Source organism: Oncorhynchus clarkii, chromosome 4 (assembly GCF_045791955.1).
Source record: "Oncorhynchus clarkii lewisi isolate Uvic-CL-2024 chromosome 4, UVic_Ocla_1.0, whole genome shotgun sequence".
In the NCBI taxonomy this organism is placed as follows: Eukaryota; Metazoa; Chordata; class Actinopteri; order Salmoniformes; family Salmonidae; genus Oncorhynchus; species Oncorhynchus clarkii.
In genome coordinates, this window is record NC_092150.1 from 25,563,187 (window position 1) to 25,590,966 (window position 27,780).

Consider the following 27,780-nt stretch of genomic DNA (forward strand, 5'->3'; position numbering starts at 1 on the left):
GTGTGTTCAAATCTCATCATGGACAACTTTAGCATTTAGGTAATTAGCAACTTTTCAGCTACATACTACTTTATAGCTACTTTTCAACTACTTAGCATGTTAGCTAATCCTTCCCCTAACCTTAACCCTTTAACCTAACTCCTAATCTTAACTTAACCTTAATCCTTTATCCCTACAACCTAGCCTAGCTAAAGTTAGTCACCTAGCTAATATTAGCGTTAGCCAGCTAGCCACCTAGATAAATTAAATTTGTAACATATCATATGTATTGCAAATTCGTAACATATCATGTGTATTGCAAATTCGGAACTTATTGTACGAATTGCAATTTGTAACATATTGTACAAATTGCCATTCGTAACATATCATACGAATTGCAATACTTAACATATCACATGAAATGAATGATGAACATCCACAAATGAATACATACGATACAAAACATGACACATCATACTAAATGGAGTGTCTCGGATCTACGTACAGAATAATACAAAATGATCCGAGACCAGGTTGAGTGGGGAGAAGAGCATTTCGGTGCTCTCGTTTGTGCCCAGTGGGGAGAAAAGCATTTATATGCTCTCTTTTCAAGGTTTAGCATATCTTGAAGGTTTGTAAGAGTAAATGCTACCTTTTTTCTTGGGGTCATCTCCGGAAATGGGAGAGTTGTTCCGCTGGGATGTGAATACTCTCTAGAGAAATACACAATTTGTCCTTATTTGTGGAAATGAGTCATAGCTTGTCTCATTTTAAAGGGAAGTTTCAAAGGAGACAAAACAGCCATGTAATTTGGTTCAAGGTTTTCTATATTTCATCTGATCCTACTGCCTCCATTTCCAAATTTGAACTGAGTAGCTCTTGTTGTTGTTATTTTTCAAGCTGTTGAATATGATTACCATTTTTGTTTTTGAGAGTCTTTCGTTCCTGACATTTGGAGTGTGTTTGGCTGAAGCTAGAATCATACTCCCTCATGCATAACCATTTACCCCAGTCACAGCCTGCTCTGAAGTTGTCTTTTTGGGTATTTTCTCTGTTGGTATGCTGCTGATTCTTCAAAAGCACTTGTCCTCACTGTTTGCTAGCTAAACCCAGAGTGGGCACAATGGATATAATAAGATCATACATGAGAGATGGCATGCAAAACACCCCGGCTTCCCCGGATGTATGGCAACATCACAAAGCACTATTAAAGGACGACATGCATAGGAACATCTGTTGTGTTACATTGTGTTTACATTGTGTTTTAGCCTGTCTTAGCTAAGACACACACACACACACACACACACACACACAAAAAGACACTGTCTGAACATTTGGCTGAGTAGAGGTGCTACAAATCGGATGCTAATATTGAAGAATCGTTTGTTCTTCAATAAAGGGCTCAGGACTACCCGGGGGAGTACTGTTCCTATTAGGACTACCAGTGGTTTAAGCCTCTCACCACCGTGTACTCATCAAATTCCTCTCTTTTTCCTCCATCTTGCTGTTGAGATGTCAGTGTTTCCTCGCAAATACTCTACAGGTATGATGCCTTCATTGATATGGAATGCATGCCACTAGAACCCTGTAGACGTGTGATGCTGGGGCTACTTATGTCACCCTCAAATTAATATTAATATGGACGCCATTATCACAGGGGAGTTGAGGAAGAAGGGGCTTGACATGCCTAACTACTCCAACAGGACAGACAGGCCCTCAGACTGACAGTCAGTCACATTCCCCAGACAGACTGTTGTACAGAGACACTAGAATCTCATCTCCTGCACACCCAGTGGCAATCTCTGTTTCAGCCAGAAAAATTCAGACCAGTTTCCTCTAATCCCAACCCATCTCAGTGGGAGCTTTGCCAGAGTCGAACACAGCACCAGCAGACCTGTTCTATTGATCCAGAGGTTCCCTCTGATTCTCTCTCTGAGTTTGTGTCAAGCAGCATTCATGTACGTGCATAGACCTTTTGGGGGGCATGTGCTCAAACCTAAAAAGGGCACCCAAAAATACTTTTGCCTCAACTGCGGTCACAGACTTGTTGAGCAAATATTACAAGAAGAGGGGAAAGCAGCATAATCTGATGAGTAAACTATTTTGCTGAACTATTTTTAATAAACCACACACTAGTGTTGAATGGTGGGAAAAAGTTACCGAGATTTACCGGGATTTACCACTCAAAATCACTCCCTTTTCCAGGGATAAATAACTGTGAGAAACCATTAAATTAGAATAAATTATTTATAGGAACAGCATGGCGTGAAATGGAACTGTTAAATTATATGCCATGTATAAATCTTGCTTTTCCACGGCCTCTGCATGATGAATCCTCAATGCTCAGGGTGGGGACAGCCAGCCCATGTCAGTATGGAACACAGTTCCCAATGCATGTAGACCTATCATCTCATCATGTTAACTTTTTTTTCTTGTGACAGGTAGGCATACATTTGCTGCAGCATAGCCTATGCTACAGTAATATAAACACCAAATGCCCGTCTAATTTATCCATCTCCATCTGGCTTTCGGGGGTCACCTTGTTTTTTAATGGTAAAGATTTCATTTTTATTTTATTGCAGCTGCAGGATTTTAATACAGCCTATAACGTGAATATTGCTGCTTTAAATCAGTGTTGTTTTTAAATCAGTGCAGCAGGAGCACTGCACTCTCTCAGTCTTTCTCTATCACCATCAACTCCATTCATATTGCATCCAAAATAGATAATCCTGTTCTAGATTGATATCCTACCTATTTCAGATAATACATTCAATGCAGTATTAGCCTTATATTTAGCTAATTAATTATGGGTTATGCATAATAAGCTTCTAACTTGTAGCCGCTGTCTCTTGCGCAATATGCACACACCTGTGCTCTGTTGGCCTCTCCTTAAAAAACACTCTTTAGCTTTTGGACTAGAATAGCTTGCTGGACATTATTTATTTTCTGAATTTCTTGTACCAATAGACTATTTGAAGAGGGATGCAAACTCTTTTTTTGCTGAATGTTAAATACAGCAGCCAATAGAACTCACGGGTAGTTTGAGAGAAGAGCGAACGTGCGATTCAGGTAGGCTATAGCAGTTATTTATTCAGACCCATAAACATTCAATCTTCTTGAAGAGAAGTGAATGCCTTCTGAATCTAATTCTAGTCCAATATTATTCAAGGATGTCATTAGAATGATGAAGATAAGGACAACAAAAAGTATTTCTGTTGAAAGAAAGGAAGGAATTAGTCAACAATAGAGAAAGAGGTCAGCTAGGGGAAATATTATGAAAGGTGTGTACATACGTCAGATTACTAATTATACAAATAGGCCAAATTATATTTAAAAATGTATATCAAATTCGCTCGCCTAACTTCGTAGGCCACATGAGATGGTTGCCTTGCTTCGAGTCCTTAGGAAACAGTGCAGTATTTTGTTTTTTTATGTATTATTTCTTACATGGTTACCCCAGGGAATCTTAAGTCTATGTAATACAGCCGGGAAGAACTATTGGATATAAGAGCGTCGTCAATTTACCAACATTACGGCCAGGAATACGACTTTCCCAAAGCGAATCCTCTGTTTGGACCACCACCCAGGACAATGGATCTAATCTCAAAAGCGGAAGAGGCAGACGGAGCGGCCTCCTGGTCAGGCTCCATAGATGTGCACATCGCCCACTGCTCCCGAGTATACTACTCGCCAATGTCCAGTCTCTTGACAACAAGGTAGACGAAATTCAAGCAAGGTTTGCCTTCCAGAGAGACATCAGAAATTGTAACATTCTCAGGTTCACAGAAGCATGGCTATCTCGGGATATCTTGTCAGAATCGGTTTAGCCACCGGGCTTCTCCATGCATAGCACCGACAGAGATAAATACCTCTCTGGGAAGAGGAAGGGCGGGGTTGTATGCTTCATGATTAACGACTCATGGTGTAATCCTAACAACATACAGGAACTCAAGTCCTTCTGCTCACCTGACCTTGAATTCCTCACAATCAAATGCCGGCCATATTACCTTCCAAGAGAATTATCGTCAATTATCGTCCCAGCTGTGTACATTTCCCCTCAAGCAGACACCGAGATGGCCCTAAAGGAACTTTACTGGACTCCATATAAACTGGAAACCATATCCCGAGGCTGCAATTATTGTAGCTGTGGATTTTAACAAGGCAAATTATAGAACAAGGCTACCTAAATTCTATCAGCACATTGATGGCACTACGTGTGGGGGTAATACACACCGAGCACTGCTACTCTAACATCCGCGATGCATACAAAGCCCTCCCCGCCCTCCCTTCAGCAAGTCAGAACATGAAGCCATCTTCCTCCTACCGTCTTATAGGCAGAAACTCGAACAGGATGAACCAGTGACTAGAACCATTCAACTCTGGTCTGACCAATCGGAATCCACGCTTCAAGATTGTTTTGATCACGTGGACATGTTCTGGTCAGCCTCAGAGAATAAAGTCGACCTATACGCTGACTCTGTGAATGAATTTATAAGGAAGTGTATTGGAGATGTTGTACCCACTGTGACTATTAAAACATACCCTAACCAGAAACCGTGGATGCATTGCGGCATTAGCTCAAAACTGAAAGCGCAAACTACCGCATTTAACCATGGAAAGAGGTCTGGGAATATGGCTGAATATAAACAGTGCAGTAATTACCTCCACAAGGCAATAAAACAAGTGGAATGCCTGTACAGCGACAAAGTGGACTCGCAATTCAAGGGCTCAGACACAAGACGTATGTGGAGGGTCTACAGGAAATCACGGACTACAAAAAGAAAACCAGCCACATCACAGACACCGACGTCACGCTTCCAGACAAACTAAACAACTTCTTTGCCCGCTTTGAGGATAATACAGTGCCACTGTCACGGCCTTCTAACAAGAACTAAAACATTTAAATGTGTTAACCCTCGCACGGCTGCTGGCCCAGACAGCATCCCTAGCTGAAAACTCAGAGCATGCGCAGACCAGCTGGCTGGTGTTTGTTATGGACATATTCAATCACTCCCTATCCCAGTCTGCTGTCCCTACATGCTTAAAGATGACCACCATTGTTCCTGTACCCAAGAAGACAAAGATAATTAAATGACTACTACCCTGTAGCACTCACTTCTGTCATCATGAAGTGCTTTGAGAGACTAGTCAAGGATCATGTCATCTCCACCTTACCGGCCACCCTAGACCCACTGCAGTTTGCATACCACCCTAACAGGTCCACAGATGATGCAATCGCCATCAAGGCGATCATAGGAATACCTATGTAAGAATGCTGTTCATTGACGACAGCAATTGGGTCCTGGACTTTCTAACGGGCCTTCCCCCGGTTGGTGAAGGTAGGAAACAACATTTCATCGTGACCCTCAACACTGGGGCCCCACAAGGGTGCGTTCTCAGCCCCCTCCTGTACTCCCTGTTCACCCACGGCTGCATGGCCATGCACGCCTCCAACTCAATCATCAAGTTTGCAGACGATACAACAGTGGTGAGCTTGATTACCAACAACAACAAGACAGCCTATAGAAAGGAGGTGAGGGCACTCGGAGTGTGGTTTCAGGAGAACAACCTCACTCAACGTCAACAAAACAAAGGAGATGATCGTGGACTTCAGGAAACAGCAGAGGGAGAAACCCCCAAACTGAAATCGTCCACCCACACAGACAGTGTGGTGAAGAAGGCACAGCAGAGTCTCTTCAACCTCAGGAGGCTGAAGAAATTTGGCTTGTCACCCAAAACCCTGACTAACTTTCCACAGATCCACAATCAAGAGCTTCCTGTCGGGCTGTAACACAGCCTGGTACGGCAACTGCTCTGCCCACAACAATAAGGCTCTCGAGAGGGTAGTGCGGTCTGCACAACGCATCACCGGCGGCAAACTACCTGCCCTCCATGTCACCTTTAGCACGTGATGTCACAGGAAGAACAAAAAAAATGTCAAAGACAACAGCTACCCGAGCCACTGCCTGTTCATCCCGCTACCATCCAGAAGGTGATGTCAGTACAGGTGCATCAAAGCTTGGACCAAGAGACTGAAGAACAGCTTCTATCTCAAGGCCATCAGACTGCTAAACAGCAATCACTAACTCAGAGAGGCTGCTGCCTACATTGAGACACAATCACTGGCCACTTTACAAAATGGTCACTTTAAACAATGCCACTTTAAATAATGCCACTTTATTAATGTTTATATATTTTACATTACTCATATCATATGTATATACTGTATTTTATACCATCTATTGCACCTTGCCTATGCCGCTCAGACATCATTCATTCATATATTTATATGTACATATTCTCATTCACCCCTTTTAGATTTGTGTGTATTAGTTGGTTGTTGTGGAAATGTTAGATTACTTGTTAGATATTACTGCACTACCGGAACCAGAATCACAAGCATTTTGTTACACTCGCATTAACATCTGCTAACCATGTATATGTGACAAAACATTTATTTTATTTGATGTGCTGCACCAGAATTGCATGTTCTCTACCTGCTTTATCATGGTTTGAACGATGTGCGTAATTCCAGTTCATATATTACAGTACAATACAATACACTAATATAGTTCATGCTCACAAATATTAGCCTACTGAAGCTAGTTTAATTCATGTACCGAAGAGAGCAGGTAGCTAGCTACAGTATGTGCGCCGATGTTGATGACTGGTCATTCATTGGTCAATGTTACGAATCCCTTTTGGCCCAACAGTCTAGGGGGGATGGTAGTGAGACCCGTAACATAACTCATGTAAATTATAATTGTGACAAAGTACGTGTGAACGAAATAACCACGACAACCGAAATAATACCGTCAAACTCAGGGTTTATTTATAAACACACGGTAATGGGGGGGAGCAGGAAAAGGGGCTGAGCTGGACCCAAGGAAAGAAACAATAAGTATTCAAAACACCCCTAAGCTAGACTAGCCTATTTCAACAACAGCTAACTAACTAACCAAAAATACAGTGGGTGGTCCGCCCAGTTCTAACTAGTGTGTTTTAACAAAGTTTACCTACGGGTAGTGTATGCCCATGGGCGACTTGTCTTGGTTTCCCCTTTTCCCACCAGCAAACACCATAAGCAAAAACAATACTCACAGGAGATGACAAAGTGATTTGGAGGTGCTCAAACAAAAGAAGAGGTTAATTAATACACAAAGAGAGAGATCTACATACATGGCATTTACAAAGAGATTGTGCTACTGAAATCTATCAAGAGCAGAGATCTACCAACATGGCATTACAAAGATTGAGCTCTCCTGAAATCTACAAAGAACAGCTATCTACCAACATGGCATTACAAAGATTGAGCTCTAGAGCAAACAAATGATGGGGTTTTTAAACCATGGGGAAGGAACTGTGATAGGGTAGGAAACAGGAGGAGGTGTGTCTTCTGATTGATGGGTTGATTGTTGACTGATTGGGGAGTGATGATTTTCACCTGTGAGGGGAGACGGAGAGAAAAGAAACACACACAGGATGCACACACACACACAGGATAATGGTATCCGTAACACTCCCACCCTTAAAAGAGCAACCCTAGGGGGGATTGCGATCACAGTATTTCAATTAATACTCACAATAACAAAGTCAACCTTACAAAAATAATTTTTACACACGAGACAAAGCATCTGCCAACACATTATCAGAACCCTTTTTGTGGCGGATCTCCAAATTATAATTTTGTACAATCAGCGCCCAACGCATAAGGCGCTGGTTCTGGTTGTACATACGGTGGAGAAAAACTAAGGGGTTATGGTCAGTATATACAATCACTGGTAGGGCACTGGAACCAATGTATACTTCAAAGTATTGCAGAGCCAACAACAAGGCAAGAGCTTCTTGTTCTATTGTCACATAGTTTGTTTGACATTTATTAAATTTACGGGAAAAATAACAAACGGGATGATCCACTCCACTCTTGTCCTGCTGCAGTAGAACAGCACCAGCACCTCTGGCAATAGCATCTACCTCAAGCTTGAACGGTTGTTCAAAATCCGGAGCAGCAAGTACAGGGGTACTACATAAGAGTGCTTTCGCTGATTCAAAAGCTCTCTTACAATCAGGGGACCACACAAATGGTCTTGCCGGACTGAACAAATCAGTCAATGGAGCAACTACCGCAGAGAAATTTTTGCAGAAGCTACGGTAGTAGCCAACCATCCCTAAAAAGCGGCGTAGCTCTCGTCTGGTGGTAGGTGCAGGGAATGCAGTTATAGCCAAGACCTTGGCATCAACAGGGCGCACCTGTCCATGGCCAACCTCTTTACCGAGATAGGTAACAGTAGCCTTCCCAAACTCGCACTTTGCCAAGTTCAGGGTTAGAGAAGCAGCTGCCAACCGTTCACATACTACCCTTAGCAAGTCAACATGATCTGACCACTCAGACGAATAAATCACTAGGTCATCAAGGTATGCACTACAATTAGGAACGCCAGCTAATACGGAGTTAACTAGTCGTTGGAAAGTGGCTGGTGCATTTCGCATCCCAAAAGCCATGACTGAGTACTGTAGGAAGTTGTCTGGGGTCACAAAGGCAGAAATCTCTGAAGCACGTGAAGTTAACGGAACCTGCCAGTAACCTTTTAAGAGGTCCAACTTAGTTACATACTTAGCAGCACCAATAGTGTCGATACAGTCGTCCAGTCTGGGTAACGGGAACGAATCTGGCATTGTGACAGAATTTACCTTTCGATAATCCGTACATAACCTGGACGTACCATCAGGTTTAGGAACCAGAATGCAAGGAGAACTCCAAGGGCTGGAACTTGGCGTAGCCAGGTCATTCTCCAACAAATATTTCACCTCATCCCTCATTATCTTCCTCTTGGAAGCGTTGATACGATATGGGTGTTGCTTGATAGGAGTAGCATTTCCAACATTAATGTCATGTTCCAACACATTTGTGCGAGTAGGAACGTCATTAAAGAGACATGGAAAACTGTGTAGTAGCCTCACAATATCTTTAGCCTGTCCATCCGTTAAATGAACCAGACCTGACTGGATAGACAGCAGCATTTCTGAGTTGGGCAATCTAACACACTGCTGTTGAGTATTGCGCAACTCCAAGCCATCAACATCATCAATTTGACAGTCCACTATCATAGCAGTAGTAGCAGAGGAGACAGCAGTACCTTCAGTTTTTGAACTATCTAACTGTGTGATGGGTCGGGTGTGGTAAGCTTTCAACATGTTAATGTGACACACACGAGATTGGCGTTGTCTATCAGGAGTTTGAAGCACATAGTCAGTTTCACTTATTTTCTTTTCAATTAAATAAGGACCAGAGAAACGAGCTGACAGTGAAGATCCTGGAACAGGTAATAACACCAGTACTTGGTCACCTGGCTGTAGTGGACGAGAAACAGCCTCTTTATCATAGTGTATTTTCATGCTCCTCTGTGAGGAAGACAGAGCTTCCTTTGCAAGAGCACAAGCTTGGTGTAGGCGCTCACGAAAGCGACTAACATAGTCCAACACATTCTCATCTCTGGTACACAACTCTTGGGACAAGAACTGTTCTTTAAGGACTTTCATTGGTCCTCTTACTGTGTGACCAAACACTAGTTCAGCCGGGCTGAAACTTAGGAACTCCTGCACAGTTTCACGAGCAGCAAACAAAACTAGAGGAACTCCCTCATCCCAATCTTTCTCAGATTCCAAACAATATTTACGTAGCATAGACTTCAGTGTCTGATGCCATCTTTCAAGCGCACCCTGAGACTCTGGGTGATAGGCGCTTGATACACGGTGCGTAATTGATAAGGATTTCAACACCTGCTTGAAGAGCTTGGATAGGAAATTGGTACCTTGATCGCTTTGTACCACCTTAGGTAACCCGAATGTCGTGAAGAATTTTATTAAGGCTTTACTCACTATCGGAGCTGTAATCCTTCTCAGAGGAATAGCCTCGGGGTATCTTGTAGCCATACACATTATCGTTAACAAAAACTGGTTACCCGATTTTGTCTTCGGTAACGGTCCGACACAATCAACCACCACATGCTCAAATGGTTCACCTATTACAGGTATGGGACAAAGAGGAGCGGGAGGAATAACCTGATTTGGTTTTCCTGTTATCTGACATGTGTGGCATGTCCGACAGAACTGAGCCACATCTTGTTTTAAACCCGGCCAAAAGAAATGTCGAAGGATCCGATCATAAGTCTTTGTAATTCCTAAATGACCAGACCACTGGTGATCATGAGCAAGGGATAACACATTCTGTCGAAAGGCTGTAGGAATCACTATTTGGTAAACAGCATTCCAATCTCCACCTGCATCAACATGGGATTTCCATTTACGCATGAGGAGATTACCATCAATGAAGTAAGCCACATTCTTCTTCTTCACCTCTTCTAACGAGACAACACTAGAAAAACATTTAGCAAGCTTGTTGTCAACCTTTTGGTTAGCAATCAGCTGTTCACGAGTGACTGGTAATTGTATTGCATCAGCAATAACTTCAACGTACTTTGATTCTTTCCTGGGCTGTTTGTCAGAGGTGATCAGCTTCTCAGAGGTATCACACAATCCATCCTCTTGATCATCCTCTTTGAACAGAACAGTGTTCGACAAATCTATCACGTCACCCTCTTGTAGTGCCTGAGCACGAGTGACAGCACAAGCGGGGAACACATGTGGATAACTCTGTGCCAACTCATTCGAGAGAGAGTGGTCACTTTTATCCAATACTTCCAATACGGGTACTACCTTTCCTCCGGCAATATCGTTACCCATTATAAAGGTCACACCTTTCACTGGCAACTTAGGACGTACCCCCACTCTGAATATTCCACTGATTAACTCAGAGTGTACTTTCACAAAGTGCAACGGCACTGGGACAAAACCCATTTCAATACCCTGCACTAACACACTGGAACCACAGTATGTATCGTCAGATAAGGGCAACACATCAGACAATATAAACGACTGCGCCGCACCAGTATCTCTAAGGATTTTAACCGGACGCTGAGACGCTTCGTCATTCGTTAGGGACACAAACCCCTCGGAAATGAATGGTTCATAACTGCGGTTGGGGACTGAGACTTTCAAACTACAGTTACCCTTAGGCACCTGTTTTGTTGCAGACCTCACAACCGTACGAATTAGAGCAACACCTGTTGGTGGCTTGGCACGAAGAGGCATCCCTTGTTTGCGTTTAAGCAGGAAGCAATCATTAATCATATGTCCCACTTTATGACAATAGAAACAGGAACGCTCATTCTTCTGGCGTGCTTTATATACTACTGCTGGTTGACTAGGGCTAAAGGTAGGAAACCCAGTGGTTCTACTCTCAGTTTGAGCCGAAAACACACTCTTGTGCGTCAACACAAACTCGTCTGCCAACACAGACGCTTCTGCCAGGGAGGATACTTTCTGTTCGTTTAGGTAAACTACAATGCGTTCGGGTAAGCAATTTTTAAACTCTTCCAACAAGATTAACTCCCGGAGAGAGTTGAAATCAGTTACCTTACTAGCAGCATGCCATTTATCAAACAGATTTCCCTTGTCTCTAGCAAATTCCACATAAGTCTTACTAGAAGACTTTCTATGAGACCTAAATCTCTGTCGGTATGCCTCAGGCACAAGCTCATAGGCACGAAGAACAGTAGCTTTGACCACTTCATAATTCAAACTGTCCTCTAGAGGTAGCGCTGACAAAACCTCTTGGGCTTTACCAGTTAATTTACACTGAAGTAATAGGCACCATACCTCTTCAGGCCACTTCAATGCTACGGCTATACGCTCAAATACACAAAAATAGGAGTCAACCTCCGACTCTCTGAACAAAGGTACTAAGGCAATCTGCCTACTAATGTCAAACGTGTTTGAGGACTCAGCTGGTGAGGACGACTCACTAACAGGAACAGTAGGAACGAAGGCTAGCCTCGCTGTCTCTGCCTCCAGTTCCATCTGGCGCATTTTAAACGTCATCTGCCTCTGTTCTCGTTCTTTTTCTGCCTCAATTTTACACATCTCCAAATGCCGTTGTTCTCTTTCTGCCTCAATTTTACACATCTCCAACTGGAGAGTCTCTCGCCTAATTTGGGCTCTCTCTTCCACCTCTAGCTGGAACTGTGCTAAACGGACATCCCTCCTGGCATCACCGTTTGACAGTGGGGAGCGTGGATCAAAATGGGACAATGTGGCTGGTGTTTTAGCCTCGCCCTCATTATCAGACACCAATGGGCTTACAGGAGCAGCAACATCCCCTACAGGGTTAGTATGCTCAGGCAGCGGTAACACAAGCACCTGCTCTTCCAACAATACATTTAACACCAGCTTTTTAACCTCCGACTTAACTACATTCTGTGGAATCGATAGAGTAATGGTCAGCCAAGGTCATTAAATCAACTCTACGACATTTATCAAAAACCTCCCACGAAGGATTATCCAAAAAGGACTTCAAATCAAAAGTAGCCATCTTACACTACTTCACAAGAGCCAACGAAAATAGCAAACACTAATGCTACTTCAGCTATGACGCTCAACACTGAACTATACCACTACAACAATCTACATGAGCGGCATGGGTGTCAGTAAAGACATATCCCGGATGAGCCCCCACTTATGTTACGAATCCCTTTTGGCCCAACAGTCTAGGGGGGATGGTAGTGAGACCCGTAACATAACTCATGTAAATTATAATTGTGACAAAGTACGTGTGAACGAAATAACCACGACAACCGAAATAATACCGTCAAACTCAGGGTTTATTTATAAACACACGGTAATGGGGGGGAGCAGGAAAAGGGGCTGAGCTGGACCCAAGGAAAGAAACAATAAGTATTCAAAACACCCCTAAGCTAGACTAGCCTATTTCAACAACAGCTAACTAACCAAAAATACAGTGGGTGGTCCGCCCAGTTCTAACTAGTGTGTTTTAACAAAGTTTACCTACGGGTAGTGTATGCCCATGGGCGACTTGTCTTGGTTTCCCCTTTTCCCACCAGCAAACACCATAAGCAAAAACAATACTCACAGGAGATGACAAAGTGATTTGGAGGTGCTCAAACAAAAGAAGAGGTTAATTAATACACAAAGAGAGAGATCTACATACATGGCATTTACAAAGAGATTGTGCTACTGAAATCTATCAAGAGCAGAGATCTACCAACATGGCATTACAAAGATTGAGCTCTCCTGAAATCTACAAAGAACAGCTATCTACCAACATGGCATTACAAAGATTGAGCTCTAGAGCAAACAAATGATGGGGTTTTTAAACCATGGGGAAGGAACTGTGATAGGGTAGGAAACAGGAGGAGGTGTGTCTTCTGATTGATGGGTTGATTGTTGACTGATTGGGGAGTGATGATTTTCACCTGTGAGGGGAGACGGAGAGAAAAGAAACACACACAGGATACACACACACACACAGGATAATGGTATCCGTGACAGTCAACAATCAAGATGCAAAACTTTTTGGTTCTGAAGCATAGATGAGAATTTAATGACGACTTGCGGGCAGTGGGTTCAGAACAACAACAAAAAACATTTGTGGGAAATTATACCAGAACCGAAAGGGCACTTTGGAGACAGGAAGGGCAAAGGGGTAGAGCCCTATCTGTGCCTGCCTTCCTCCCACCACTGTGTCTCCACTTGACCCAGGCTTTCCTGGGACCGATCAGATTGTGGGCACTGAAGGGGAGTGTTTGTGTCAGGGGACAGAAAGATCATTAACTCAGCTCGGCTTGGCTCTTCTGCCTAATCATCAACTAACACTTCCCAGGCATGCGTGGAACAGTGGTAAGGGAGCTCCACACGGCAGGTGGCAATGGACTCATGGGATGTGGATTTACTGTAGAACTGTCAACAGACTTTCCGTTTGAATTGGTTTCGTGTTGAATAGATGGGAATGTATGGCACAAGTGTTTAGAAGCTGCCCAGTCCATGCAATGCATGTTTTCCTGCTGGGTACACACTGTGTACACACTGGGACAACAATTTGGGCAATGACATTTTATCCACACCAGCCCATATCACAATGTGCCATACACATTCACCCTTACCATACACACCCTTAAATACAGGCAGTATTCCTGACACATAACATTGGCAGTAGAGTACAGCGTTTCTCAATTACAGTAACAGTAAGACAGGACAGTAACATTAGCAAGAAAAATGTAAGGAACATTTCATTTTTCATTTTTGTTTTGAGCTCACATTATATAATGTAAAAGTATGCATTAAGGTGTCTGTAATATAATCAATGAAGCAACAACGAATATAGACATTAATACATGCATTTCCATAGTTTACAAAATATATTTTACAATGGTGGGAGTTTGCCAAGATGATGGCACAGTGGCTTCAACACAGCGCCCCCTATCAGTCATTTAGTGTTTTACAAAAAAGAAAAACAGCCCCGTCGCGGACACCGACGTCTTGCTCCCAGACAAACTAAACAACTTCTTTGCTCGCAGTGAGGACAATACTGTGCCACTGACACGGCCCGCTACCAAAACCTGCGGGCTCTCCTTCACCGCAGCCAACATGAGTAAAACGTTTAAACGTGTTAACCCTCGCAAGGCTACCGGCCCAGACGGTATCCCTAGTTGCGTCCTCAGAGCATGCGCAGACTGGCTGGTGTGTTTACGGACATACTCAATCAATCCCTATCACAGTCTGCTGTTCCCACATGCTTCAAGAGGGCCACCATTGTTCCTGCACCCAAGAAGGCAAAGATAATTAAATGACTACTGCCCTGTAGCACTCACTTCCGTCATCATGAAGTGCTTTGAGAGACTAGTCAAGGATCATATCACCTCCACCCTACCTGACACCCTAGACCGACTCCAATTTGCTTACCTCCACAATAGTTCCACAGACGACGCAATCGCAATCACACTGCCCTAACCCATCTGGACAAGAGGAATACCTATGTAAGAATGCTGTTCATCGATTACAGCTTAGCATTTAACACCATAGTACCCTCCAAACTCATCATTATGCTCGAGACCCTGGGTCTCAACCCAGCCCTGTGCAACCGGGTCATGGACTTTCTGACAGGCCGCACCCAGGTAGTGAGGGTAGGAAACAACATCTCCACCCCGCTGATTCTCAACACTGGGGCCCCACAAGGGTGCGTTTTCAGCCCTCTCCTGTACTCTCTATTCACCCATGACTGCGTGGCCATGCACGCCTCCAACTCAATCATCAAGTTTGCAGACGACACTACAGTGGTAGGCTTGATTACCAACAATGACGAGATGGCCTGCAGGGAGGAGGTGAGGGCCCTCAGAGTGTTGTATCAGGAAAATAACCTCTCACTCAACGTCAACAAAATTAAAGAGATGAATGTGGACTTCAGGAAACAGCACCCCCTATCCACATCGACCGGACAGTAGTGGAGAAGGTGGAAAGTTTTAAGTTCCTCGGCGTACACATCATGGACAAACTGAAATGGTCCACCTACACAGACAGCGTGGTGAAGAAGGTGCAACAGCGCCTCTTCAACCTCAAGAGGCTGAAGAAATGTGGCCTGTCACTGAAAACACTCAAACTTTTACAGATGCACAATCGAGAGCATCCTGTCGGGCTGTATCACCGCCTGGTACGGCAACTGCTCTGCCCACAACATTAAGGCTCTCCCGAGGGTAATGAGGTCTGCACAACGCATCGCCGCGGGCAAACTACCTGCCCTCCAGGACACCTACACCATCCGATGTCACAGGAAGGCCTAAAAGATCATCAAGGACAACAACCACCTGAGCCACTGCCTGTTCACCCCGTTATCATCCAGAAGGCGAGGTCAGTACAGGTGCATCAAAGCTGGGACTGAGAGACTGAAAAACATCTTCTATCTCAAGGCCATCAGACTGTTAAACAGCCATCACTAACATTTAATGGCTGCTGCCAACATGCTGACTCAAGTCTCTAGCCACTTTTATAATTAAAAATTGGATGTAATAAATGTATTACTAGTCACTTTAAACAATGCCACTTTATTTAATGTTTATGTAACCTACATTACTCATCTCACATGTATATACTGTACACTATACCATCTACTGCGTCTTGCCTATGCCGCACGGCCATTGCTCATCCATATATTTATATGTACATATTATTTTGAATTCCTTTCCACTTGTGTGTGTATAAGGTAGTTATTGTGAAATTGTTCGATTATTTGTTAGATATTACTGCATGGTCGGAACTAGAAGCACAAGCATTTCGCTACACTCGCATTAACATCTGCTAACCATGTGTATTTGAGCAATAACGTTTGATTTGATTTACTGTAAATCATTGGATACAACTCTATAACTCTGCCTCTGCTCTAGCCATTTTGTTTTCCTCCCTGTTGTGCTCTCTGTCTTTCTCAGCATCTTCTGTCTGCCTGTCGGCTTAGGCCATATCATTATAAAATCCAAAGTAACGACTTGGGCTATATTACAAATTAGTGCCTGTCATACAGTGTATTCAGAAAGTATTCAGACCCATTCCCTTTTTCCACATTTTGTTACGTTACAGTCTTATTCTAAAAATACATTTAAAAAATCCTCATCAATCTATAGGGACTGGGTAACAGGTCAGGATCAAGGGAAATATGAATGGAGCAAAGTACAGAGAGATCCTTGATGAAAACTTGCTCCAGAGCACGCAGGACCTCAGACGTGGGGTGAGGTTCACCTTCCAACAGGACAACGACCCTAAGCACACAGCCAAGACAAGACAATACAGGAGTGGCTTCGGGACAAGTCTCTGAATGTCTTGAGTGCCTCGGCCAGAGCCCGGACTTGAACCCGATCGAACATCTCTAGAAAGACTTGAAAATTTGAAATTTCAGTTTTGTATTTTTTATAAATTTGTAAAGTATTTTTTTTCCACAATTGCATACAGTGGGGAGAACAAGTATTTGATACACTGCCGATTTTGCAGGTTTTCCTACTTACAAAGCATGTAGAGGTCTGTATTTTTTTTATCATAGGTACACTTCAACTGTGAGAGACTGAATCTAAAACAAAAATCCAGAAATCACATTGTATGATTTTTAAGTAATTAATTTGTATTTTATTGCATGACATAAGTATTTGATACATCAGAAAAGCTAAACTTAATATTTGGTACAGAAACCTTTGTTTGCAATTACAGAGATCATACGTTTGCTGTAGTTCTTGACCAGGTTTGCACACACTGCAGCAGGGATTTTGGCCCACTCCTCCATACAGACCTTCTCCAGATCCTTCAGGTTTCGGGGCTGTCTTTGGGCAATACGGACTTTCAGCTCCCTCCAAAGATTTTCAATTGAGTTCAGGTCTGGAGACTGGCTAGGTCACTCCAGGACCTTGAGATGCTTCTTACGGAGCCACTCCTTAGTTGCCCTGGCTGTGTGTTTCGGGTCGTTGTCATGCTGGAAGACCCAGCCACGACCCATCTTCAATGCTCTTACTGAGGGAAGGAGGTTGTTGGCCAAGATCTCGCGATACATGGCCCCATCCATCCTCCCCTCAATACGGTGCCGTCATCCTGTCCCCTTTGCAGAAAAGCATCCCCAAAGAATGATGTTTCCATCTCCATGCTTCACGGTTGGGATGGTGTTCTTGGGGTTGTACTCATCCTTCTTCTTCCTCCAAACACGGCGAGTGGAGTTTAGACCAAAAAGCTCTATTTTTGTCTCATCAGACCACATGACCTTCTCCCATTCCTCCTCTGGATCATCCAGATGGTTATTGGCAAACTTCAGACGGGCCTGGACATGCGCTGGCTTCAGCAGGGGGACCTTGCGTGCGCTGCAGGATTTTAATCCATGACGCCGTAGTTACTAATGGTTTTCTTTGAGACTGTGGTCCCAGCTCTCTTCAGGTCATTGACCAGGTCCTGCCGTGTAGTTCTGGGCTGATCCCTCACCTTCCTCATGATCATTGATGCCCCACGAGGTGAGATCTTGCATGGAGCCCCAGACCGAGGGTGATTGACCATCATCTTGACCTTCTTCGATTTTCTAATAATTGCGCCAACAGTTGTTGCCTTCTCACCAAGCTGCTTGCCTATTGTCCTGTAGCCCATCCCAGCCTTGTGCAGGTCTACAATTTTATCGCTGATGTCCTTACATAGCTCTCTGGTCTTGGCCATTGTGGAGAGGTTAGAGACTGTTTGATTGAGTGTGTGGACAGGTGTCTTTTATACAGGTAACGAGTTTAAACAGGTGCAGTTAATACAGGTAATGAGTGGAGAACCGGAGGGCTTCTTAAAGAAAAACTAACAGGTCTGTGAGAGACGGAATTCTTACTGGTTGGTAGGTGATCAAATACTTATGTCATGCAATAAAATGCAAATTAATTACTTAAAAATCATGTGATTTTCTGGATTTTTGTTTTAGATTCTGTCTCTCACACTTGAAGTGTACCTATGATAAAAAATTACAGACCTCTACATGCTTTGTAAGTAGGAAAACCTGCAAAATCGGCAGTGTATAAAATACTTGTTCTCCCCACTGTATGTTATATGAGCTTATGGTGGAGAGTGGCTCGCTCATCACTGCAGCAGGCCCCAGCCAGAGCACAGGAACAGTGGCAGGGCAGACACTTTCAGTACAGGAATCGTGAGGATAATGCGCTTTACTGTTTAACCAAATCATGGTTTTAGCTGCCCACAAAATAGGAAGTTTTGAGTGATGTGACAAAGTAAATTGTTCTCTTTCTACATTTATATTCACCACAGGAGGTTGGTGGCACCTTATTTGGGGAGGACGGGCACGTGGTAAAGGCAGAACGTGGAATAGATAGTTGAATTGATGTCTGTGCCCAGTGGGTTGTAATGTCTGCCTGACAATGTCACAGTGGCACAGCTTACTTTGTACTATTTCTCAATCGTTTAACGAGTCTTTGCTTCGGTTAATGTGACTGTGTGCTTTTGTTGGCACGACAACACAACAGCCTGTGCTCGACTCTAAAATATTAAAACGAGCATACAGTAGTTGGTGCTTGTTTTCCTTGCCAAGGACATGCTCACACAGATATCTAATGCTACCAGGTGCTCCCACAATGCTTCAACACCCGCCATAGAGTTCAATAACCTAGAGAAGTTGTAATATCAAACCCCTTAGCTCTAACCCTTAGCTCTGCATTGATTATAATTTACTGTATCTTGAGTCCAGTCTATACATAATGAATAATTTGATGATCTCCCCTCTGAATAATGCCTGCAATCCTTTATCAACTTTTAAAACGTATAACCTCCCATTAACTTGAGTCACTATGGAGATTCTAATAAAGGGGGATTCTAATAAAGCAATAAGTCATCCTCTTGGAAGAGTATCAGAAACAGCCATTGTAAACCCTCTATAAAACAAGCATAGGCCTACTAAATCAACTGTACTGTCTTCATGGGCATATCAAAGCTTATGAGCATTACTACGGAACCGTTTTCTCTGCTGTATTCGTGTCACCCATTACATGCAGTTTAAAAATCCCAATTTAATTTGCAGGGTTCAGTACTTATTGCTCTTGCCCAAAGGAAAAGAACAAAGACATCAAGGGAATGCGGCTGGAGTGGAAATCAAAAATGACGATTTCTTTCTCCTTTTCTCTTGTGAAAAGGTTCACCACTTTTTATGTGGCTGACACTGTCTTATAATGGAATCCTTATTTCACTTGAACCCACTACATTAACTTGAACTCTCAAGTCCCTGGTTCATGAAATTAGTGATAGCTATATAAAACAACAGCTGATCCAGCTCTCCTCCCCTGCTTCGCCGCTTTAACGCCTCTGATTATTCCCTTCTCTTTGTGGATGAATATTCATGAGCTTGTTGCCAACAAAAGAACATTAGTTATGGTTTCTGGGAAATGATGTTGCACTAAACTGCTCAAAGCACTCCCAGCCACAGTATCCCTCGCTTCAAAGCCTTTGACTTTTGGAGAGGGTGATCTACAGTATCAGGCTGATTACTCCATTCAAAGCTTCCTTTTCCAGTTTATAGTCCATTCCTATCAGTGGGTAAGTCTAAATACCAGTGCCCCAGTAACCTTAAACAAAACTGAACAATCCCCTTGTGGTACGGTCAGGATAGAAGCAAGGGGTCTTGTTGCTCTTGGTTCTCACTCCTGACCTCCAGCCCTCCTACTAGTTTTGTGTTTGTTTTCACTGTGGGGGATTCAGAGGTGTAGTTGCTGAATAGAATTACAGCCATCAGCAGAACAGATCAACCATTTGACTCTAGCACCCCCGTCCGTCCCCCACCTTCCATCCCCTGCTCCCCTTCCTGCATCTACCTTCCTGCCACCAGTTGGCAGGCAGGCAGGCCCCTGCTAACAGGTCTGGCAGGGAACACCCACCCCACGGTATGCCCACCGCCCAGACATGTTATTGTTCTCTCCTGGTCTTACCCTGGTATGTATCATGGCTTTCTGTCACTTTCTGCAGTAGGCATGTCTATTTCCTGGTCAGACATTCAGATCTGGGGGTCTATGCAGACACACTGAACTTTACATTAAGCTGCACCTCAACACCTACAAAACCACAGGGAATTGTGACACCTAGTACATCTGTTAAAATGTTGCTACCCAGGGACACACAGTCCTGCTAGTTTCAAGCATACATATTCATGATAACTACTCAAACGAGGTACAATTTGAATTCAGCCTTTGGTCCATACTCATGAACAAATTTGTATTACACAGTGCTTTGTGATGAAAACGATTGAATGAACTATCAGACACACTCAGAGGATCAAAGTGGATGTCGTTGTTGTCATTCCATAGGCACCTTGCAGTATACAGCATACCACCTACAATGTAAAGGTAAAGTGTTGTGATGGTCACTTTACAGAGTAAAATAAAGGACTGTAACTAAAGTAGACAGAAGTGTTGTCTTTAATGGCAGAACATCTAATCTTTGTGCTCCTCTACTTCACCTACACAAAGTATCTACTACTCTGGAATGCTACTCAGCTTCACATTGCACACTTTTTTGCAACACTCAAGGTATTTGTACAATGTCCTTTAAGTGTATTTCCTGAATGGTGTATTGTCTGATCAGCATTTTTGTAATTGTGTGTGGGTGCATGTTTGTGAGTATGTACTTGAAAATCTGCACAACTCCTGTGTTGTTCTCTATGTAGCTTATGTGTCACATTAGCGGGGGGCTGCTACTTCCATTATTTCTTTAATCTGTCAGTGAGTAGTGCATGGCTGAGGGGGAGAGAGCCAGGCTCTGTTCTGGCTGATGACTCATGTGTGACTCACCCTTTTCTCCCCCATAACCCGGGGATCCTGCCTCCTGCCTTGGCTGGGATGGCTGGGACTGGAGACCATGCTGTGTTTTATATTCCTCCACTTTTGGCCGCCTCCTCATGCTGCAAAGTGGTTTGAAATATTTAGATGTTGGATCAGAGATGCTGGTGATGCTGTTTGGAGAGGCTGAGGCTCTCTGTCAGGTATTATTTGAGTGCCTCTTCTGCGTATGTGTCTGACAGCAGTACAAAAAGAACTGACAGCGGCGTGTCCCCGGAAGGGTTTGGTGTTGTCTTGGAATTAATGGCCCTATGAATTGTAGTGCGATATAAGATAAAATACTTTAGCGTCTGCCTCAGATCATTACAGCCGGGAAGGGAGATCCATGTGGATGTTTAAAGTGGTTTGCTGACGAGCATATAATAGTCCCAGAATATGCTCAACCATGTTCATGAGACTAAGTCACGTAAACACTCTATGCTATGAAACTGCTCTAACATACTGTAATATCAAAATCAATAATAGTCTGATATTAGTTGTTTTCTCTCTGACACCCTCTTTCTTCTGAGTCACCGGAGACCTTGGATCCTCTCTTCAAATTCCAAGAGTCTATTGCTAAGGTAAGAGACCATCTCTGAACTCACAGCATGATTCTCTTGAGGCGCCATTAGCCTTACAAGGGCTCTGTGGAAAAAAAGAACAATTCATTAATTCATGGAGTGGAGTAAGGAGAGAAGCTTAATTGGGACTGGCAGGTAGTATGGACGTGGAATATGGTTTTAGAAGCCTTTTCATGTGTTGTCAGACTATTCTGTCTTTTTTAGATCTCTAACAGGCTGACTACACCGCTCGCGTAGCGTGTGCGAGCGTTGAAAAATACATTTTGAAATCTATGTTATTCAATTATTGCACCCACACTGCTCGCCAACGAGCGTCTGCCTTGCCAAGGGCTAAAATAGAAGTCAGTTCTATTTCTGATGTAGATCGCGCTGCAAGTCCTGCCCCCTCCATCTCCTCATTGGTTTATAGAAGCAGGTACCCACATGTCATCTCCTCATTGATTATACCCACGTGGGTGACTGAAAGACTAATGAGGTCAGTGGCAGTAATGCACCTAATTTATGATAGTAGGAACTCAATGTTTATATCCCAGGACAAATTAGCTAGCAACAGCAAGCTAGCTAAAAAGGACAAATTAGCTCGCAAGCTAGCTAGCTAAATTGCCATAAATGTTTAATGCTTTTCGACCTGTCCCGAAATGAATATAGTTGATTCAGAGTTTGTTTTGATATTTTAACCTGCGTGTCGTGATCGCGTTTGGCGTGGGGGAACAAAATAAATGTATGCACGATGGCGCACCCGCGCAGCCGGTTTGGGTTCTGTGTTAGACAAACCTAGAGGCGGAAGCTAGTTAGGAACTAACATTGATATACAGTGTGCATCCTGCTTACCGTTCAGCTCTCCATTTAAATGCAAAGAAGTAATTGGGCTTAAGCCTGAATTGCTCTCCCGTCACGCTCACAGACCCTCATTCATCATCCCAAAGTGTCAAACTAATGTACTGTTAGTATACTTCAGTATAAATGTATTATACAAACATTTCCCTCCCATCTTTTTATTTTGAACAAATGTTGTATTTGTTAGAACAAGAGAAAAACGTTAATATACTGCAGGGGAAAGTTGTCTAAAGGAGTTTGACTCAGTATCCAAAACACATAAATCTGTGCTGTCAATCTTATGCTCCCATATCCCTTCCATCTTCCCTTTAAATCAATTCAAAGGGCTTTATTGGCATGGGAAACATATGTTTACATTGCCAAAGCAAGTGAAATAGATAATAAACCTTTCTTTCTCACTCTCTCATTCTTAGTAGAATAAAAAAACAGACACACAAACACACACACAACCATCTTTAACTTATGTGCCAACTGACAGACATCCTGTGGACAGACTGACTTGCAGAACTCTGTGTGGCCCAATCCCCCAAGTTATCACCTCAGGCCAATCTCCATATGAAAGACTGTATATCACTGTCGATATGTCTCTAAGTGTGTGTGTGTCTCTGTTTGTGTCTCTCTGTGTGTGTGTGTGTGTGTGTGTTTGTTTGTTTGTTGTCTGAAGGTTGCCGAAGGATGAGTGACCCAATGTAGTGGAGTGTTGCTTTATTAGAATCCAGCAGTCAGTAGTTCTTGTCTTGGCCAGACACTGATGACTCGGCTAAAGGCTGGCTCCTGGCGGCTCATTTTTCTCCCTTTGTCTTCAGGAGGACAGGTTGAAAGCAGAGGCTTTTATAAAAAAATGTGTCTCCAGCAAGGAAGGCCACAAATATGATGGCAGAAAGAAATACGGGTGTTGTTAGAGCACCTCATCACAGCCTTGGAGATAATGTAATGTGCCAGACACTACTTACAGTATGTGGAGGGTTAAGAGCTGAGGAAAAGAAAACAGCAATGACATAAAACATTCAGCAATGGTAGTACAATGGCAAGTGATAAAGGGGAGAGTGCAAATTAAAAGAGCCATGTTATTCTCAAGTTTAAATATTCACATGGTGAAGGATGAGCATTCTATAACTCCAGTGTAAATTGGTCGTTGGGACTATTTGAGTGCACTGGGGTTTGAGTGCAAGAGCCATCGGCTGTGATTAAGAATTCAGAGGACAGGGTTGAGATGTCAAAATATAATATTATTCAGCTGTACGGCATAAGATTGAGAAACTTTACTGAATAACAAAGAGAAAAGATCTCTGGCTGGTGACCGTAACACACACACACACACACACACACACAAAGAGACAGACAGCACAGCACAGCCAGCACAGCCACAGTAGTGTCAGAAAGTCTTTGAAGAGGCAAGATTTTTCTTACTTCTCCTGATCTCGGGGGATTACACAGTGTGTGATACACAGCTGCCGGATCCACACAGCCACAGATAAGAAAGCAAAACTTCTCTATGAAAACTGCTGGTCCACATCCTTAACCACAATGCAAAAATGTACATGTCCTGCTTTAAGGAATACCCTGCTATGTACATGTATCTACATAGATTCAACTTCAGTAGAACAGTAGCTAACTAATCTCCATGCTGAGACCAACACGGTATAATCTTACTGTAATCATGGTAGAAGATGTCCGTGCCTCCCTTCAGCAAATGTATAAAACGGCATCTAGAATTTCACACATTTATGCTGGCTTTTGTTTTTCAAATTGCCACATCATTGGAAGTGTGCCTCACGAGAAGAATGGGATCTTTCACCATCCAAATGTGTGTCACAATAATCCATATTTTTATGTGGCCACTGTTTCCCATCTGTGAAATGTACCAGTCAAAAGTTTGAACACACCTACTCATTCAAGGGTTTTTCTTTATTTTTTAAGATTTTCTACATTGAATAATAATAGTGAAGCCATCAAAACTAGGAAATAACACATATGGAATCATGTAGTAACCAAAATGGTGTTAAACAAATCAAAATATATTTTATATTTGAGATTCTTCAAAGTAGCCACATTGTGGCAAGAACAGCTCAAATAAGCAAAGAGAAACAACAGGCTATCCTTACTTTAAGACATGAAGGTCAGTCAATCAAGAATATTTCAAGAACTTTGAAAGTTACTTCAAGTGCAGTCACAAAAACCATCAAGCGCTATGATGAAACTGGCTCTCACGAGAACCACCAAAGCAAAGGAAGACCAGAGTTAACTCTGCGGCAGAGGATATGTTCATTGCAGCCCAAATAAATGCTTCACAGAGTTCAAGTAACATACACATCTCAACATCAACTGTTCAGAGCAGACTGTATGAATCAGGCCTTCATGGAATTGCTGCAATGAAACCACTACTAAAGGACACCAATAAGAAGGAGACTTGCTTGGACCAAGAAACACGAGCAATTAAACCGGAGGAAATCTGTCCTTTGGTCTGATGAGTCTAAATTTGAGTTTTTTGTTTCCAACGGCCTTGTCTTTGTCAGATGCAGAATAGGTGAACGGAGGATCTCCGCATGTTTTTTATTTTTTTACCTTTATTTAACTAGGCAAGTCGGTTAAGAACAAATTCTTATTTTCAATGACAGCCTAGGAACAGTGGGTTAACTGCCTGTTCAGGGGCAGAACGACAGATTTGTACCTAGTCAGCTCGGGGATTTGAACTTGCAACCTTCCGGTTACTAGTCCAACGCTCTAACCACTAGGCTACCCTGCCGCCACTGTGAAGCATGGAGGTGTGATTGTGTGGCGGTGCTTTGCTAGTGACACTGGTAGTGATGTATTTTGAATTCAAGGCACACTTAACCAGCATAGCTACGACAGCATTCTGCAACGATACGCCATCCCATCTGGTTTTTGCTTAGTGGGACTATAAATAGTTTTTCAACAGTTCAATGACCCAACACACCTCCAGGCTGTGTACGGGCTATTTGACCAAGAAGGAGAGTGATGGAGTGCTGCATCAGGTGACCTGGCCTCCACAATCACCCGACCTCAACCCAATTGAGATGGTTTAGAAAAAGTCAAATAAAGAAAAACCGTTGAATGAGTAGGTGTGTCCAAACTTTTGACTGTTAATGTCAGTGTGTATTGTTCAGGAAAGTGTTCAGTCATGGGGACATAGCTGCCACTGACTTTATTTTTGAAAATACAGAGCTTATTCAAATAATTAAGCCATCTTACTTTTCCATAACAGAAAGATGTTTCAGTACAATTGACTTTTTTATTATTCAAGATGTCTGATGAATGCATGGACAACAGTATAAAACAACTATTTATGATATGCCATTCAGCCAATGAAATAATTACTGTACATGAAATACACTGTGGCTTTGCTCCTGGGCAACAATGCTGAAACACATCAAATGCATGGCCTTTATAGGCTACTACAGTGCCTTTAGAAAGTATTCACACCTGTGACTTTTTAAAAAATGTCTTGAATTTAAAATAGTTTACATTTAGATTATTTTTGGTCACTGGCCTACACACAATACCACATAATGTCAAAATGGAATTACACTACTGTTCAAAAGTTTGGGGTCACTTAGAAATGTCTGTCACGCCCTGACCTTAGTTATCTTTGTTTTCTTTATTATTTTGGTTAGGTCAGGGTGTGAGGAGGATGGTATGTGTGTTTATGTCTTGTCTAGGTTTTTGTATATCTATGGGGTTTTAGTATGTCTAGGTAAATGTAGGTCTATGGTGGCCTGAATTGGTTCCCAATCAGAGGCAGCTGTTTATCATTGTCTCTGATTGGGGATTCTATTTAGGTTGCCATTTTGGTTTTGTGGGTTATTGTCTGTGTAGTTGCATGTCAGCACTCGTTCTATATAGCTTCACGGTTTGTTTGTTTGTTTGTTTGTTTAGTGTTCTTCCTTTAATTAAAGAAGAATGTATTCATATCACGCTGCACCATGGTCTCCTCTATACGATGAACGTGACAGAAAAACCCACCAAACCAGGACCAAGCTGCGTGTAAAGGAGGACCAGCGCTTAATGGGGAAATGGATCTGGGAGGAGATATTAGATGGAGCAGGACCCTGGACACAGCCGGGGGAGTATCACCGTCCTAAGGAGGAGTTAGAGGCAGCGAAAGCGGAACGGCGATACTACGAGGAAAAATACCGGAGAATAGAGGAAAGGCCACGATATGAAGGTACACGGCTAGCACGAAAGCCCAAGAGGCACCCCCAATATTTTTTTTTGTGGGGGGGAGGCGCACGAGGAGATTGCATGAGTCAGGTTGGAGAACTGAACCTACTCCTCATGCTTACTGTGGGGAGCGTGTTACTGGTCAGGCACAGTGTTATACTGGTAGAGCCTATTCTAGCCCGGTGCGCTCTATTCCAGCTCCTCACATTGGCCGGGCTAGAATGGGCATCCAGCCAGGAAGGAGGGTGCCGGCTCAGCGCTCCTGGTCTCCAGTGTACCTCCTTGGACCTGGATATCCTGCACCGGCTCTGCATTCTGTGTCTCTGGTGAGTCTGCACAGCCCAATGCATCCGGTGCAGCGCCCTACATTTGCAGGGCGAGAATAAACATCCAGCCAGGACGGGTTGTGTCAGCTCTATGCTCCAGACCTCCAGACCTGTGCGCCTCCACAGTCCAGTGCGTCCTGTGCCTTGTCGTGTCTTTACTATCATTAAACTGAAGACTTCGTTTTTATCAAAGATTCTCTGTAATTAGTTACTCGATTAAACTGAATAATCATGTAACTGTAATTAACTAGGAAGTTGGGGCACCAAGGAAAGTATTCAGATTACAAAGTAATAATTTCCCAATATAACCAAGATATTTTCATCTGATCAATAGTCTTCTGATTAATTATCTATTTATTTTACCTCACGTTAGTCTCATTCCAAACGTCGTAAATTGTTGGTTATCTGCACGAACCCAGTCTTCACTATGAGTCATCCATACATCAATTGTCTTAAATAATTTATTTATTACTAGTAATTCACAGAAATGCATAAACAAACAGTAAATTTGGTTACATGAAATGATTGAATGTGCCCTGGTGGGCTGAACCGGCATGGCGGCTTGTTTGACAAAAAGGGAGTGGGGGTCGACTAAGAAGTCACTACAGAGTTAATAATTCTCAAAATTGAAATGCTAATCCTTACACATGA

General features: G+C 43.0%; 1 pseudogene; it reads left to right on the forward strand.

Annotated features, from left to right (window-relative positions):
- Window positions 1-27,780, forward strand: part of LOC139407954 (inactive N-acetylated-alpha-linked acidic dipeptidase-like protein 2) — a 126,343-nt pseudogene that overhangs the window by 54,516 nt on the left and 44,047 nt on the right.